Genomic DNA, 18,548 nt, shown 5'->3' with positions numbered 1-18,548 from the left:
TACTGGAGAAATTCATAAAGGAATGGCTGTCAAAAGCAAAGTCAAGCTTTTATTCGTTGTTTAGCTTTGGAATATAAAGACAAAAAGAAAAATATTGATTCAAGTAACGAGGCCAGTATATTTCAAAGCAAATTGCAGCATAAGAGGTAATAAAGAACAAAGGTCTCCGAGAAGAATTTACATGTATGTGGACTATATGGTTCAACAAAAAATAACTACCATCTGACGTCTTTCAAAATGAACAGATGCCCACAATTGCCATGGAAGCGTCTGGTAACAACAACTGTTGTTTAACATAAAGTTTGATTCCTAGTGATATTCGCGTTTAAATCAAAACAAACATTACTTATCCAATTAAACACATCTAAGCACAAATAGAAAGACTTTGAATGTGGAAATCCGTTATGATAAGCCATGAAATGCTAGGCGGACCTTTGAATAAAAATTTGGAACTTGAGATAGTAACTTTGCTAATATGCCCAAGTATGTAACTGAATTACTTCATACTACTCCTGATACAGTTGTTTAATTTTTACATGGTCCACAAATTCTGAGCCATGCAGTTACATTCCAGTATGTATTTTGTGTATTTGGACTGCCTATTAAAGCATTTCAACTCCGTATTTCTATTATTTGTGTTGATAGCACACATCTAAAATGTAACTATATGGGTAACTTGTTTACGGTCGTATTTAAAAATGTTGACAGGAAAATAGTGCTTGTTGCATTGGCAATGGTTGACGAGGAAATCAACGAAAGTTTGGCTTGGTTTTTGCAGCTGTTTTAAACTTAATGCGTCCTTCATACTAGAGAGTTGTGTGTTATTTCATAACGTTATCAAGGTATACCCTAATGCGGTGAATGAAATGGAAGATTGGCATCATTTCTATTGTTTAAAACATCTTCATAGAAACTTCATGTCCAAGTTTAAGGACCACGAGTTAAAAAAACTTATGTTGGACAGTTGATTCCACACCCCAATACAACAGCTACTGTTGGAGGATTCAATCAACTAAAACATTGGTCTAGAGGCTTGAAGATACTTGAAGGATATCGATCCAATAAAGTGGGATGTTTATAAAGATAAAGATCATCCTTGTTAAGGTAACCTAATGAAAATATTGCCGACTCATTGAAAAATGTATTGCGTTATTCTCGTATGACGCAGATCAAAGCTTGTATTTGATATGCATTTAATTATACAAGAGCTCACTTCATCAAGGATTATCGGGATGCTTGAAATTGGACTCCGCCACTCTTAAGAAAAATGTATCAACTATATCAATGCCGTGAACAAGATTGGCGACCCACGTAGTAGAAGTCTTTTATATCGACCAAGGTGTGTACAAGGTCTGATCAATTTAAGAAAAAATCGGGATGGGGGGAACGACTTCATGTTACAGAAAATAGGTATTAGTGTTGCTTTCGTGCTTGAAACGGTAATGACTCCGAATTGATCTTTGAATCGTGTGTTCACTTTCCTAATCGAATATTTCGACCCACTTAGCCACGGGTTGCACGAAATTTCAATTGGGATAAGACAAAGATGAATTGATGTCTTGGCTAAAAGAAATTGTCATACCCCCAAATAGGACCGGGGGTAAATATGACTTCACAATATCACAACACAAGTATATAAGCGAGAACGACTCTAAATGAGACGTTTTATTAAAACAATAATTGTATTGCATCGGAAACGAAATAATGTTTACATGTTAAACCCAAATTGTTTAACAAATTCTAAGACATAAATATGTGGACTTCAATGCATCAGCTAGCAAAGCAACATAGGGCAGCACATAAGCTAGTCTTCACCTGAGATAAACATGCTTAAAATGTCAACAAAATGGTTGAGTGAACACCATAGTTTTATGTAATCAATAAGTTTAGACCACAAGATTTAGTTCAAAACATCAAAATATTCAATATGCCATGAGTTATAATATCGAGCTAAACATTTAAAAACCCCTGACACTGCGCATGTGTCGATAATCATTATTATGTACCCCATTGACGATAGGTCAATGGGTAGAGACGTCACTCTCAATAGGCCTACTCACAATAATTAAGCTTGCAACATTTCAATTCCAGCAATTAACGATATTATGGCGGGGATTTGTGTGATGGCCCGGGAATTTCCGACCAAATTTAAACTTGAATCTTATATGATTTCGACACGATAAGCAAAGTCTGTAATGTTGAAGTCTCAAAACCTTTGAACTGTGTTCATGTATACATTTGACCTTTGACTAATCCCGACGATTCACGAAACAATTATTTGTAAATAAATATGTATATATACATAAATGTATTATATATAATAATTTGATATTATAAGTTATAATTTAAACATTTAAAAATTAAATATGTAAAATAAGATATAAAATTATTATGTTGTACTTAAAATGAATTCATATATATATATATGTATGATTTCTATAGATAATTATTATAATCTGTATATATGTAAGAATTTGTTACTCAATGTAAGCTACTATATATATAATTATTAAATACTACATAATTAATAAATTGTATATATAAAGTGTAAATACAAGTTATGAATATAGTCGATATAATAACCATGTTATTACTTTCATTATAATACTAACACTAATATCAAAATCAATATCAGTTATATATATATATATAAATATATATATTATAATTGTAATCTAAATATTATCAGTTATTATAATTGTTATCATTATGTATTTGTATTATAATTATTGTTGGTATAACTATTATTTAGAATTATAAATATTTATATAAATTATTATTATTATTATCATTGTTATTATAGTTATTAGAAAATAACACCAGTTATTATTATTAACAGTAATATTATTATTATTATCATCATTTTTATAATTATTAGTATTATTATTATTATTATTAATATAATAGTTATTATTAATATAATTATTAATTATTAATATTAATTATATAAATTATATATATATATATATATATATATATATATATATATATATACATAAAAATTGTACGATATTGTTTCCTATGCCTATCAACTGCACTAAATTGAAGATTTCGAATCAAATATAAAACAATTTCAATCACAATCATACAGGGAATTCGGTTAACAATCACGATCCCTTTTTATTTTATTTTCTTTGTTTTTGTTTTCTTGTTTTGCTTTTGTCTGCTTTCCATTGGAAATCGAATTCAACCAATTCAATACAATTGTGATCAATTATAGAATCCACATTATCAATTACATAAGTGATGTTAATCATTGCTAATCAAAAATCATAATATAGAAACAAAGAATAATGAGTCGTTCTCTGTTCTTGAGTAAAAACACCACCTATTTTTCTCTCTTTTCTCTTTGTCTTTATATTAAAATTGTATCACTATTAATACGCTATAGCCATCTCTTTCGTTGAACCACAACCATCGTAAACCCATAAACCGCCATCAATTAACACCTTGAATCACCACCTTTCTATTATTCGATCAGGTTTACTAATCCGATTAAGTTCTTCATCAACCACCATTACGATCTAAAGCTGCCCAAGCATCACCTTCAAACCATCACCATGTGTGCTGCTACATGCTCGTGTTTAAAGCAGATACTACTGCTGTTACACGTCTTTGTTAAAATGATTATCAACTGCAGCGGCTATTGTTTTCTTTAATTTTTGTTCGACAAACCTAAACAACCACTCTTTAATCTTTGAACTGCTGTTGATGCGTCTGACTTATTTATGTTTCTGTCCAGAAACCACCGCAACACAAACATCATCTTCAAAGAACAACATTGAAACCCATTTTTTCAAGCAAGTATCGTGTTCGTTGTTGTTTTTACTTGAGCTGCTACTGCTCGATGGAACAACAACCACATTCTACTTTTTGCTTGATCAAACATCAACGTGCCACCTTCAAAACCCGCTAAAATTTGCTCCTGATATCCTATTTTGTTTCTATTTTCCATTTGATTTTAAACTCAAGAACCACCACCTTTTGTATTATATCAAGTTGGAATTAAAAAGGGACTAGTGGGAAAGTAAGTGGCCAACTTATATTGCAAATAATTAAAAATTGTGGGACATGCTAGATTAGTTTGGACAATGTATTGCTTTTGTTTTGTGTTGGTGGTGTCCCGAAAAAAAAAAGTGATTTAAAGAAAGCAGCGGATTTTTTCTTCTCTTTCGATTTAGGAGAACTAGGAGAATTATTGTGGATTAAAATACATAAAGTGAATACCCCACTTGGCAACTTTCCATCACGTTTGCTAGCTGATTTTTGGGAGAAGATTGATACAATTATGAAGCATACAATTTAATAAAGCAAGGAAATCGACCCACTAACTTCACATCATCCTTTAATCATACGCAACATTTTGTTGTTTATGTTTTTGTTCGGTTTCCATCCCATCCAAGAATACATTTAATGGACCGATACCTCATCCTTCTGTTTGGGCCAAACGAGTACTTCATGGGCCGTAACCAAATCCTTTTTGTTTCTATTGTTAATCGAATCCTAAACCTTGCTAATGTGCAATACGTCTTCGGTTTCCTTCATCTATTATAAAAGCTGGTGACGGGTGTGACAATGGTTATGATAAATATGATGAGAAGGATGTATGTTGATGATTGCGAAAACAATTATGAGTTAGATGATAGTATAGGAAAGTAGAATTAGTGGAATGGTTATGGGAGGTGTTGGGGTTTCAAGAGGTCGCGGGTTCGAGTCTGGGCAGTGGCGTTTCTTTTTAATTGCCTATTCTTCAAAGGTTGTATTCTATTATTATTATTATTATTATTATTATTATTATTATTATTATTATTATTTACATTAATATATTGTAACAAGTATTATTATTAAGTATTATTAGTATTAAGAAGTTTTATCAAAATTAGTATTTTTTTATTGTAAAAATAATACAACCTTCTTATCTTATTATTATCACTATCATTATTAAAATTTTTATATATTTTAGTATTAATATCATTTTTATTATCAATAATAACATTATTATTAGTATTATCATTATTATTATAAGTATCATTATTATTAATACTAATCCTATTATTAATATTATAACAAATAAATATTAATTATATAAAAATATATTTAATACATATAACATAACTATATAATATTTCAAAAGAATATACATAATAAATATACTTAGTTAATTAATAAAAACTATAAAATATTAAATGTAACAATTATATCACTAATAATAATATGTAAATTTTGTTCGAATACAATTATATATGTTAATATATATCTAAATGATATAGGTTATTGAATCCGAGGCCAACCCTGCATTGTTCAATTTAGTCATATGTATTTTTACTACAAAATACAGTATGGTGAGTTCATTTGCTCCCTTTTACTCATTCCATTTTTGGGCTGAGAATACATGCAAATGCTTTATTAACTGTTTGACAATATTTATATGCGTGAGTTTCATTTTCTCCCTTTTACTCTTTTCGTTTTTGAGCTGAGAATACATGTAAATGCTTTATTAACTGTTTTACAATGTTTATATGCGTGAGTTCATTTGATTTCCTTTTACTCTTTACATTTTTGGGACTGAGAATACATGCGCTGTTTTTACAACTGCTTTATTAAATGTTTTTGAAATATATTTTGAACTGCGAATACATGAAATGCTTTTATAAATGTTTGACGAGATAGACACAAGAAAAACATTCCTCGAATGAATTATTATGCAGACAGAAGTTCTGCGGATTATTATTGAATTATGTGGACATGATAATTGCCACCGTTGAATTACGTGGACATGATAATTGCCACCATTGAATTATGTGGACATGATAATTGCCACCATTGAATTATGTGGACATGATAATTGCCACCAATTGATATGAATGTTATGTATCGAGAGAATGATTTTATACACATGTTATGTGTATGTTATTTTTGTGCACGAGATATGTGTACGGTTACTAAGATTTATGAAAGATGATTTCGTACACGAGAAAGGTGTACTGTATTTAAAAGATATCGCATGTACATTACAGGTGGGTATAGGATTCGGGCCCATTTTAACCATGCAGGATTTAAATCTTGTGGTCTATCAAAATGAAGAATTTTATTATTTTATGATAAACTTATGAACTTACCAACCTTTTGGTTGACACTTTAAAGTATGTTTATTCTCAGGTATGAAAGAAATTTTCCGCTGTGCATTTGCTCATATTACATGGAGTCGTTCATGGCATATAGAGGTCCGTTCATCGCAATGGTACCAGATGTTATTGTATTCGTCCAAGAGGATTTGGACGGGGTATGACATGTGGTATCAGAGCGGTGGTCTTAGCGAATCAGGTCTTGCATTAGTGTGTCTAACTGATAGTTGTTTAGATGCATTAGTGAGTCTGGACTTCGACCGTGTCTGCATGTCAAAAGTTTTGCTTATCATTTAGTGTCGAAAATTATTTACTTCTCATCTTTAAAGTCTAGACACGTCTTACTGCCTCTATTTCATAGACTGTGTATAGATAAATTCATATCTTAGCGTATCTGTTATTGTTACCCTTGCCTGACAGCTTCCGTAGATTCCTCCGTAACTTATGGGATTTTGAGTATTATATATGCATACGTAAATTATGTATTGCAGGGTACTAATCTACATCCTATAATCTATTTCTTATCGAAAATCCTTCATCTGATCGTACGAAATGAATCCCTCAAAGAGTTCGAGTCCCTCAGATTCCGATAGTTATTCCGGTAGTTATTCCGACAGCTATTCCGACATGGATATTCACCTAAGCTCCAAAAGCAGTGTAAACAAAATGGATCAACCAACTAGTCATCTTCAATTCATCGGATGAGTTCGTAGCCTACTTAACATTGGAGGCAAGAAGAAGGTGATCCCTTCCATCCACTATATTGTCCTCTTGGCAAATAACCTGAAGCACTTACCGGCGAACCTGTCCGTAATACCATTTTCTCGCTCATTTCCAGAGTATCTTGTCATGATTATATTCCATCCACAATTCTAAACCTTATTCATCCGCTCGTTCTGACCGACAATCATCCCGAAATAATGGAAGAAGTCAACCAACTTCGCACTCGAATAATCAATCTGGAAAACATGGTGCAAAACCTACCAGCTTCAGCAACAGCACCGGCAACACCAGTACCACCAACAACCCAAGTTTCAACATCTCACGCCTCAACATCTCATTCCGTACCTCGAGTATAATCATCATTCTACGTATCGTTCTACATCATTTATCTTCGTTCGACATGGTGATTATATAATCTCTAATGTTTTACAGATTATATATTCTTATTCTAACAGTAAATCAAATGAGTCTAATATCATATTTACTTATTAAATCCATGATTACATCTGAAGAAAATATATATGTATATATGTTTTCATAAAAGATTGTAATTAAAAATTCTTTCGTACAAAGTGTTAATTGTGAAAATATTTTAACGGGTAGGTAATACTCGAGGAATATTCAGATTTCACATTAATAAGTTACGCTGTACATTCTTCAAAGCTGATTTAACAGTCGTTTACTATCCTATTTACAACCACCGATATACGTATCCGTTCACCAATGAATAACTATTTTCATTCAAATTCAATTTCATATTTGGATTGTGACCTATCAGAACCCGACAAGTGGCATAATGAAGAAATAATGGACACAATAAAAATTGATTAGAAACAGACTAATTAATAATATGAAATTTTGTTAAGAAACCACGCTAACAAGATCCTAGCTAACTGTTCCTAGCTAACTGTTAATTCTGTATCACATTTTATATTATCGCAATTTATTTATCGCATTTTATTTATCGCAATTTTAATTCTCGCAATTTTATTTATCGTCATTTAAATTTCTGTTATTTATATTACGCACTTTAAATATCGGGACACGTATACAAGGTTTTGACATATCATATCGACGCATATATATATATATATATATATATATATATATATATATATATATATATATATATATATATATATATATATATATATATATATATATATATATATTATTTGGAATAACCATAGACACTCTATATGCTGTAATGTCCGAGTTCGCTATACAGGGTTGAGGTTGATTCTATAATAATATATATACTTTGAGTTGTGATCGAGTCTGAGACATGTACACGGGTCACGATACGTATTAATTAATTCGAATATTATATATTAAGTTATATATGAATTATTGGACTGTTAACTGTGGATTATTGACTGTGGACTAATGACATTGGACAATTAAAATGAATTAAAATATTGATTATAATATATGAAACTAAATAATTCTTCAAGTTTGCCACTTGATTTCATTTTAAACCCCATTCGTATCATCACGATTACAATCTGCGTTCAAACCTTTCATGATTCTTGAAAACACCTCAATCGATAGGATGAATCAACCGCACTTCATCTACGGAAGGAAAGATTTATGCATATAGTTATGCACCTGAAAAACTCTCGGTAACTGAGTAAAAGTTTAACACGTAGCCGCGTCAGATCCTTTGGCATTTATTAGCAAAAATAACTTTGCGATCCCTTTTCAAAGTAGCCAATTTTGTCACAGCTCCAGCAAGTCAACTTCGACTTTTCATTCGAAGTAGCCTTACTATAATCCTGATATATACAATTACCCTTTTGATACCGGAGAATTCTTTTATATTCCACCATATTACCAGCAGACGTACCAGCAACGTCGTTGCTTTTTGGCTTAAATCTCTCTGACAAATCATTATATTTATTCATTGAAACCCTATCATATACTCATCCGCATCTTGTAACGAGAACTGCCATAACAATTACCGGGAATCAGCAATCAGTACTTTGAAAACTCACAGCATATCTACATCAACAGTTATATGTATAACATTTATCTTTTAAAATTATGATCTTTCATTCTGAAATTCTGAAAAGCACTCAGTCACAAATCAATACTCTGAATGTTGAAAAAGCTGAATGAAGCAGCAGAAACCATAGACAACCATAAACGACCTTAATCATCGAAAGTTTGATGATAAAGAATAGTATGTTGGAAAAGCTCAGAAAAGTTGGAACTGGAAAACGGATTGAGCTAACTACGAAGGAGTATCTGAACAAATCACAAGGACTAAACTTGTACATTAAGAATTCTGATGATTCTGTTTCTGATGAAATCTTTAGCGAATACCTTGCTTCTGACTCCAAACTCTTGCGGACAAATTTTCTTCACCATCTTTCGATATTAGAAATTCCAAGATATCATCGTATCTTTCATTATAAATATCCTCCATATTTCTGAAGATATTTTCATAACTATTCTTATCTGAAATCATTAATCTCTTTGTGCTATCAGTGTTACATCATATAGAAACTGTTAGTTTCTATATTCTGAAAACTTTCGAGCTTAAAATATGAATGTTATTGAAGTAATGTTGGGAACTGATGCATGAGTTAGTATAATATAATGACACTTGATCAACGTGATTATATTACAGTAAGTCATGCTGAGTTTCTAATGGGACGTGATGATTCACAGATCCAAACGTCATCACGTGCCATTTTACATAACTCTTTCATTCTACTTAACTTCTGAACATATCAAGAAAATATATTCTTGATAGTTCTATTCTCAGTGATTCTGGAAATTTGACAAATCAAATCGTGCTAATACGTTCTTTCTTGTTTAGAACATGATGTTCATTCGAAACTCCATACTTATGACTTCTGGACCGTTACTCGCTTTACTAGAGGTCGAGAAGATAATAAAAAGGCAAAGAGCTCCAAAATATAAGAGAAAATATAAAGCCCAATAACAACACGGAGATTACAAACCATGGATATTAATACGGATAGCAATATAAAGATACGGTAGAATTAAGAATAGTATCATCCCAAGGTAATAGCAGAAGTAACCAAATTTTTCTGGTGGAAGATTGAAAAGAAGGATGACAGAAATGATAATTAGGAAAATATCAAGGATTAGAACTAGATTAAGCATTTTTACAATCTTTTGGATATATGAACTTAGAAAGAAAGTATAAAAATGGTGAGAATAATGGAACGGAAGAGTTTAATTTATAATGAAAATATTAGACAGAGTAATCGAGGCTGATCACTGTATTTAATTATATAAAATTTAATTTCCTCATTCGCCGAAGAATCAAATCTTTTAGATTTCGAAGATTTTCTTTAATCCCTTGAATTCCGGAATTCAACCCTGACTCTGTCAAAAGTTAAGACGCACCTTATTTTCTAAATTCAACCAAGGCAACGTCAAAAGTTAAAACGAAACTTCATTTATTCATTTCACTTTTTTGTGATAGCTTCATTCGTGCTCTTCGAATAATCGAATTATTTTATCTATATTATTCAATAATGATAAAACTCTATTTATCAGCTCATATTCGTCAGGAAAACATATTTATTGATTAGCCATGACGACCTCACTCAAATTTCGGGATGAAATTTCTTTAACGGGTAGGTACTATGATGGCCCGGGAATTTCCGACCAAATTTAAACTTGAATCTTATATGGTTTCGACACGATAAGCAAAGTCTGTAATGTTGAAGTCTCAAAACCTTTGAACTGTGTTCATGTATACATTTGACCTTTGACTAATCCCGACGATTCACGAACAATTATTTGTAAATAAATATGTATATATGCATAAATGTATTATATATAATAATTTGATATTATAAATTATAATTTAAACATTTAAAAATTTAATATGTAAAATAAGATATAAAATTATTATGTTGTACTTAAAATGAATTCATATATATATGTATGATTTCAATAGATAATTATTATAATATGTATATATGTAAGAATTTGTTATTCAATGTAAGCTATATATGTAAGAATTTGTTATTCAATGTGAGCTACTAAATATATAATTATTAAATACTACATAATTAATAAATTGTATATATAAAGTGTAAATACAAGTTATGAATATAGTCGATATAATAACCATGTTATTACTTTCATTATAATACTAACACTAGTATCAAAATCAATATCAGTTATATATATATATATATATATATATATATATATATATATATATATATATATATATATATATATATATATATATATATATATATATATATATATATATATATATTATAATTGTAATCTAAATATTATCAATTATTATAATTGTTATCATTATGTATTTGTATTATAATTATTGTTGGTATAACTATTATTTAGAATTATAAATATTTATATAAATTATTTTTATTATCATTGTTATTATAGTTATTAGGAAATAACACCTGTTATTATTATTAAAAGTAATATTATTATTATTATCATCATTTTTATGATTATTAGTATTATTATTTTTATTATTATTATTATTATTATTAGTATTATTATTATTATTATTATTATTATTATTATTATTATTATTATTATTAATATAATAGTTATTATTAATATAATTATTAATATTAATTATATAAATTTTATATATATAATTAAAAATTGTACGATCTTGTTTCCTATGCCTATCAACTGCACTAAATTGAAGATTTCGAATCAAATATAAAACAATTTCAATCACAATCATACAGGGAATTCAGTTAACAATCACGATCCCTTTTTATTTTATTTTCTTTGTTTTTGTTTTCTTGTTTTGCTTCTATCTGCTTCCCATTGGAAATCGAATTCAACCAATTAAATACAACTGTGATCAATTATAGAATCCACATTATCAATTACATAAGTGATGTTAATCAATGCTAATCAAAAATCATAATATAAAAACAAAGAATAATGAGTCGTTCTCTGTTCTTGAGTAAAAACACCACCTATTTTTCTCTCTTTTCTCTTTGTCTTTCTATTAAAATTGTATCACTATTAATACGCTATAGCCATCTCTTTCGTTGAACCACAACCATCGCAAACCCATAAACCGCCATCAATTAACACCTTGAATCACCACCTTTCTATTATTCGATCAGGTTTACTAATCCGGTTACATTCTTCATCAACCACCATTACGATCTAAAGCTGCCCAAGCATCACCTTCAAACCCATCACCATGTGTGCTGCTACATGCTCGTGTTTAAAGCAGATACTACTGCTGTTACACATCTTTGTTAAAATGATTATCAACTGCAGCGGCTATTGTTTTCTTTAATTTTTGTTCGACAAACCTAAACAACCACTCTTTAATCTTTGAACTGCTGTTGATGCGTCTGACTTATTTATGTTTCTGTCCAGAAACCACCGCAACACAAACATCATCTTCAAAGAACAACATTGAAACCCATTTTTTCAAGCAAGTATCGTGTTCGTTGTTGTTTTTACTTGAGCTGCTACTGCTCGATGGAACAACAACCACATTCTACTTTTTGCTTGATCAAACATCAACGTGCCACTTTCAAAACCCGCTAAAATTTGCTCCTGCTATCCTATTATGTTTCTATTTTCCATTTGATTTTAAACTCAAGAACCACCACCTTTTGTATTATATCAAGTTGGAATTAAAAAGGGATTAGTGGGAAAGTAAGTGGCCAACTTATATTGCAAATAATTAAAAATTGTGGGACATGCTAGATTAGTTTGGACAATGTATTGCTTTTGTTTTGTGTTGGTTGTGTCCCGAAAAAAAAAAGTGATTTAAAGAAAGCAGCGGATTTTTTCTTCTCTTTCGATTTAGGAGAACTAGGAGAATTATTGTGGATTAAAATACATAAAGTGAATACCCCACTTGGCAACTTTCCATCACGTTTGCTAGCTGATTTCGGGGAGAAGATTGATACAATTACGAAGCATACAATTTAATAAAGCAAGGAAATCAACCCGCTAACTTCACATCATCCTTTAATCATACGCAACATTTTGTTGTTTATGTTTTTGTTCGGTTTCCATCCCATCCAAGAATACATTTGATGGACCGATACCTCATCCTTCTGTTTGGGCCAAACGAGTACTTCATGGGCTGTAACCAAATCCTTTTTGTTTCTATTGTTAATCGAATCCTAAACCTTGCTAATGTGCAATACGTCTTTGGTTTCCTTCATCTATTATAAAAGCTGGTGACGGGTGTGACAATGGTTATGATAAATATGATGAGAAGGATGTATGTTGATGATTGCGAAAACGATTATGAGTTAGACGATAGTATAGGAAAATAGAATTAGTGGAATGGTTATGGGCGGTGTTGGGGTTTCAAGAGGTCGCGGGTTCGAGTCTGGGCAGTGGTGTTTCTTTTTAATTGCATGTTCTTCAAAGGTTGTATTCTATTATTATTATTATTATTATTATTATTATTATTATTATTATTATTATTATTATTATTATTATTATTATTATTATTATTATTATTATTATTATTATTATTATTATTATTATTAACATTAATATATTGTAACAAGTATTATTATTAAGTATTATTAGTATTAAGAAGTTTTATCAAAATTAGTATTTTTTTATTGTAAAAATAATACAACCTTCTTATCTTATTATTATCACTATCATTATTAAAAATTTTATATATTTTAGTATTAATATAATTTTTATTATCAATAATAACATTATTATTAGTATTATCATTATCATTATAAGTATCATTATTATTAATACTAATCCTATTATTAATATTATAACAAATAAATATTAATTATATAAAAATATATTTAATACATATAACATAACTATATAATATTTCTAAAGTATATATATAATAAATATACTTAGTTAATTAATAAAATCTATAAAATATTAAATATAACAATTATATCACTAATAATAATATGTAAATTTTGTTCGAATACAATTATATATGTTAATATATATCTAAATGATATAGGTTCGTGAATCCGAGGCAAACCCTGCATTGTTCAATTTAGTCATATGTATTTTTACTACAAAATACAGTATGGTGAGTTCATTTGCTCCGTTTTACTCATTACATTTTTGGGCTGAGAATACATGCAAATGCTTTATTAACTGTTTGACAATATTTATATGCGTGAGTTTCATTTGCTCCCTTTTACTCTTTTCGTTTTTGGGATGAGAATACATGCAAATGCTTTATTAACTGTTTTACAATATTTATATGCGTGAGTTCATTTGATTCCCTTTTACTCTTTACATTTTTGGGACTGAGAATACATGCGTTGTTTTTACAACTGCTTTATTAAATGTTTTTGAAATATATTTTGAACTGCGAATACATGAAATGCTTTTATAAATGTTTGACGAGATAGACACAAGCAAAACATTCCTCGAATGAATTATTATGCAGACAGAAGTTCTGCGTATTATTATTGAATTATGTGGACATGATAATTGCCACCGTTGAATTATGTGGACATGATAATTGCCACCGTTGAATTATGTGGACATGATAATTGCCACCATTGAATTATGTGGACATGATAATTGCCACCAATTGATATGAATGTTATGTATCGAGAGAATGATTTTATACACATGTTATGTGTATGTTATTTTTGTGCACGAGATATGTGTACGGTTACTAAGATTTATGAAAGATGATTTGGTACACGAGAAAGGTGTACAGTATTTAAAAGATATCGCATGTACATTACAGGTTGGTATAGGATTCGGGCCCATTTGTACCATGCAGGATTTAAATCTTGTGGTCTATCAAAATGATGAATTTTATTATTTTACGATAAACTTATGAACTCACCAACCTTTTGGTTGACACTTTAAAGCATGTTTATTCTCAAGTATGAAAGAAATCTTCCGCTGTGCATTTGCTCATATTACATGGAGTCGTTCATGGCATATAGAGGTCCGTTCATCGCAATGGTACCAGATGTTATTGTATTCGTCCAAAAGGATTTAGACGGGGTATGACAATTTGCATGTAAGAATACAAGTTAACAAAGTCTCACGAAGTTGCATATCAAGAAGTTTAGGCACTTGTGTCTAAATCGTAAATCATTTCAAAAGCAAGCATGTGTCTCACCCCAAGATTTATAAAATTCAATATAATATGTAAAAGCGGGGCTATGATGTTCACCTTAGTAGCACAGAAGAGTTATTCCACAAAAGAATGAAATGAACGGAATAGACGTGATCGAGATCTCAACCTAGAGATAGAACGTATGATCAGATATTGCCTACTAGACATAAGTATATAATAACTATATTAATGATGATGGTTTACTAAGAGAGTTTCTATTTTTGGAAGGTTACCATTTATGGAAAGTTTCCATTTATAGTAACTTCCCAATTTTAGAAAGTTTGGGTTATAATTCTTCACAAAGACGTTGTACAATCTTGCCCAAACTTTGTTGCTATCAAGTAAGTCAGGGATGTCCAGATGTAACCGGGGGCCCGGACTCTTGACCAGAATCTAAGTCATGACATTTGAGATCCACAAGCTATCCCCATAAATGGCAACCTAGACATCATCCTTTTACGACTGTGAGTAGCGGTGAAGTTTGTAGACCTTGTACGTTATCTCTTAATTATAACCTTCACGTATAGGTGTATAAATACAACTCATTATTAATGTACTTAATTATATATATATATATATATATATATATATATATATATATATATATATATATATATATATATATATATATATATATATATATATATATATAACTTAGTGTACTTACCGTGTTATTATGTAGATAGGTTTACAAGTTATAGTAATAATATTATTATCCTTTAATTAATCAACCATCATTATGTAATCTTATCATTACATATGTTATATACATATATTCATACAACTACTTATCAACTTTTATAATCACCAATTATATATACATATATTCATATGCACGACATACATATACATACTTATATTATTTTTCTTTTTATGTTTTACTAACTTCATATACATACTCGTACATACACAAACACGTACAAACATATATACACATACATATACATGCATGTATATATATACATACATACACACGCATATACCTACAATATATACATGTACATACGTACGCATTCATACATGCATGCATGTATTGTTATCAATATTCCTTAATCATACTCACGTAAAATCATAACCCTTCTATTTTTATTAATCATATTCAAATTCATAATCTTTAATCATAATACTTCTAATTCAACAACTTAATCTCATTAATCATAATCATTAATCCATAAACTTTTAACCATCTTCATCTTATTCATAATCATTATCTATTTAACTAGATCATATTTTTATAATTATTCATACTTCAAGATCATAATTAAACATAATAACTAAAACATAATTTATAAGTATGATTAGCTTTAGGGTTTAGGTATACCTTAGGAGATTAAGATCAAGAAAAAGATGATGATTATGAGTCAAAACAGAAACTGATCACAACAACAAAACTTGATCGAATGGCTAAGTTTTTGGGATGTTTTTGTAATGCAGGACCAGCAGAAAATCAAGCAGAAAAACGCAGCAACAATAGGACCAACGAGCAGGCTGTTTGGGTCTATTTTGGGTCACGAATTCCTGCAGAAAAACAGCAGGAAACTAGTGACTGTAGGGGTGTTTTTGGGTGGCTGTTGGGCTGTAAAAGGTGGCGACAGGAGGCTGTTTGGGTGGCAGTTTAGAGGGCTGCTACAGCAGCAACAACAGTGGCGATTGAGGGTTATTTGTCGACTGCAGAAGCTGCAGGAGGGTGGCGATTTAAATGACTACAGAGGGGCTATTTTTGGAGAGGTTAGAAGTCGATGCAGGTGATGTGTTTGAAGAGGTGAATTGCCGAAACAGAAACAAGAGGAAGAGAAAGATTTGTTGAGTATTTTGTGATGCCAATTTGTGAGAGCCCCAGTGATCTTTTTATAGGGATTTATCAAGAGTCATAAACACATTAGGATTACTAGGAGATAAGGCTTGAAGAGGGATTAAGATTAGGATTAGAAAAATTAGAACTAGATTAGGATTAGTAGTTGTGATTAGATTAGGACTTGTTTATTTGGTTTAAATTAGGATTAGCTTGGTATTTATCCTTTAATTGTAGTTGTTTTATATATTTTTTTTGTTAGCCGCCATTTTTTATTATTAGTATTATTATTATATTTTTTTTAAAAAAAAAATTTTGACTCTTATATTTATATAGATATTTTATATATTTATTTATTATTTATTTAGGATAAGTATTTTTAATCTTTATAAATTTTAACTTTTATTAAATTTTATTTATTTCTCACGAGTTTTACATTTAACTAAGGTTACTTCAAGTTTAATAATTTAGTTGTTAGACACTATAATTTAATTATAAAGCTAATTATATAACTTTATATAATTTTGTACAGAGTTATATATTTACATATATACAAATAGTTTAATTAGGGTTAGGGTTTATATTACTAGAGTTTATAATATTAATAAATATTTGGGGTTAGGGTTTCAGGTTATTAATTACAAGCAATAATTTACAGGACGCTTATTTAGTCGAGCACTTATTATATCCGAATAACAACCCTAATGATAATACACAGAATAAGACAATGTAACCCTAAGGGCAATCTGGTAAATTCAGAATGGAAAAGTGAGGGTTGTTATAGAAATCAACTCTACAATTGCAGAAAGTATATTCAATTTGTTTGTATGTTGAAAGTGTGTAAGAAAGATTAAAATTCTGGAACATTTTCTCAATACATGAAGAATGTATTTATAATGTGTCAAAAGGTGTCTTGAAGAGAAACACCCTTTCAATTATAACCCATACATGACTTAGAAGTTAATATCCATGTATTTATACTTAAAATAGTCTAAACACATGAAAAAACAATATTAGAATGTCCTGGAATAACCCCAAACTTTTGGGGATCAAATGCATCTTTTGGGTTGAAAAGACACCTTTTCAGCGTCTGTGTATTAAGCCACGTCGCGGCCAAAGACACGTTCTGTGGCTTAACAAAGAAACAAACACCCAAAATAAGCAAAACTCTCAGCCAGAATTTCACCCTTTAAGCCGCGCTGCGGGCCCAAGAACTGCGCCGCGGCTTAAAGCTACTGCACACCAAAAACTTTTTTAAGCTTATTTCTAAGCGCGTCTAGCATTTCAAGTTGCATTTCGCATTTATAATGTTCCAAACATTATTTCCAAGCTCATTTACATTACCTCAAACCATATTACCCTTTAAGAACGTGTACTCAACACTCTCCATATTCGTGTAGCGTTTCAACTTAGCAATATAATCAACTGAAATGACGTTGGATCATGCTAAAATCACCATCAAATCCCCCCCATTTTAGTATGATCCTTGATTACTAAAATTCCAAAAAATACAAAAATAATGCATAAGTGCAAATGTCACACGGATTGAATTTACACATAGTATATTACACATGCAAGAATTCGAAAATCGGGGTGCTCTAATTGTTTGAACCCTTCATTCATTTGAAAACCTGACGATAACAAACACACTAGTTTCATACTATCTACAATACAACTTGACACTATTAGGAGCCATGTGTCACAATCCAATCATGAACATATAGAAAACTAAGTCCAACGCTTTCTTGAAGCGGCTCAACTTCATGTCCACTTAGGTAGCTCTCTTTAATCTCGCTCCTGCAATGCAAATTTT

Source organism: Rutidosis leptorrhynchoides, chromosome 5 (genome assembly GCF_046630445.1).
Source record: "Rutidosis leptorrhynchoides isolate AG116_Rl617_1_P2 chromosome 5, CSIRO_AGI_Rlap_v1, whole genome shotgun sequence".
NCBI classification, from domain to species: domain Eukaryota; kingdom Viridiplantae; phylum Streptophyta; class Magnoliopsida; order Asterales; family Asteraceae; genus Rutidosis; species Rutidosis leptorrhynchoides.
Note: the sequence above shows the minus strand (reverse complement) of the source record.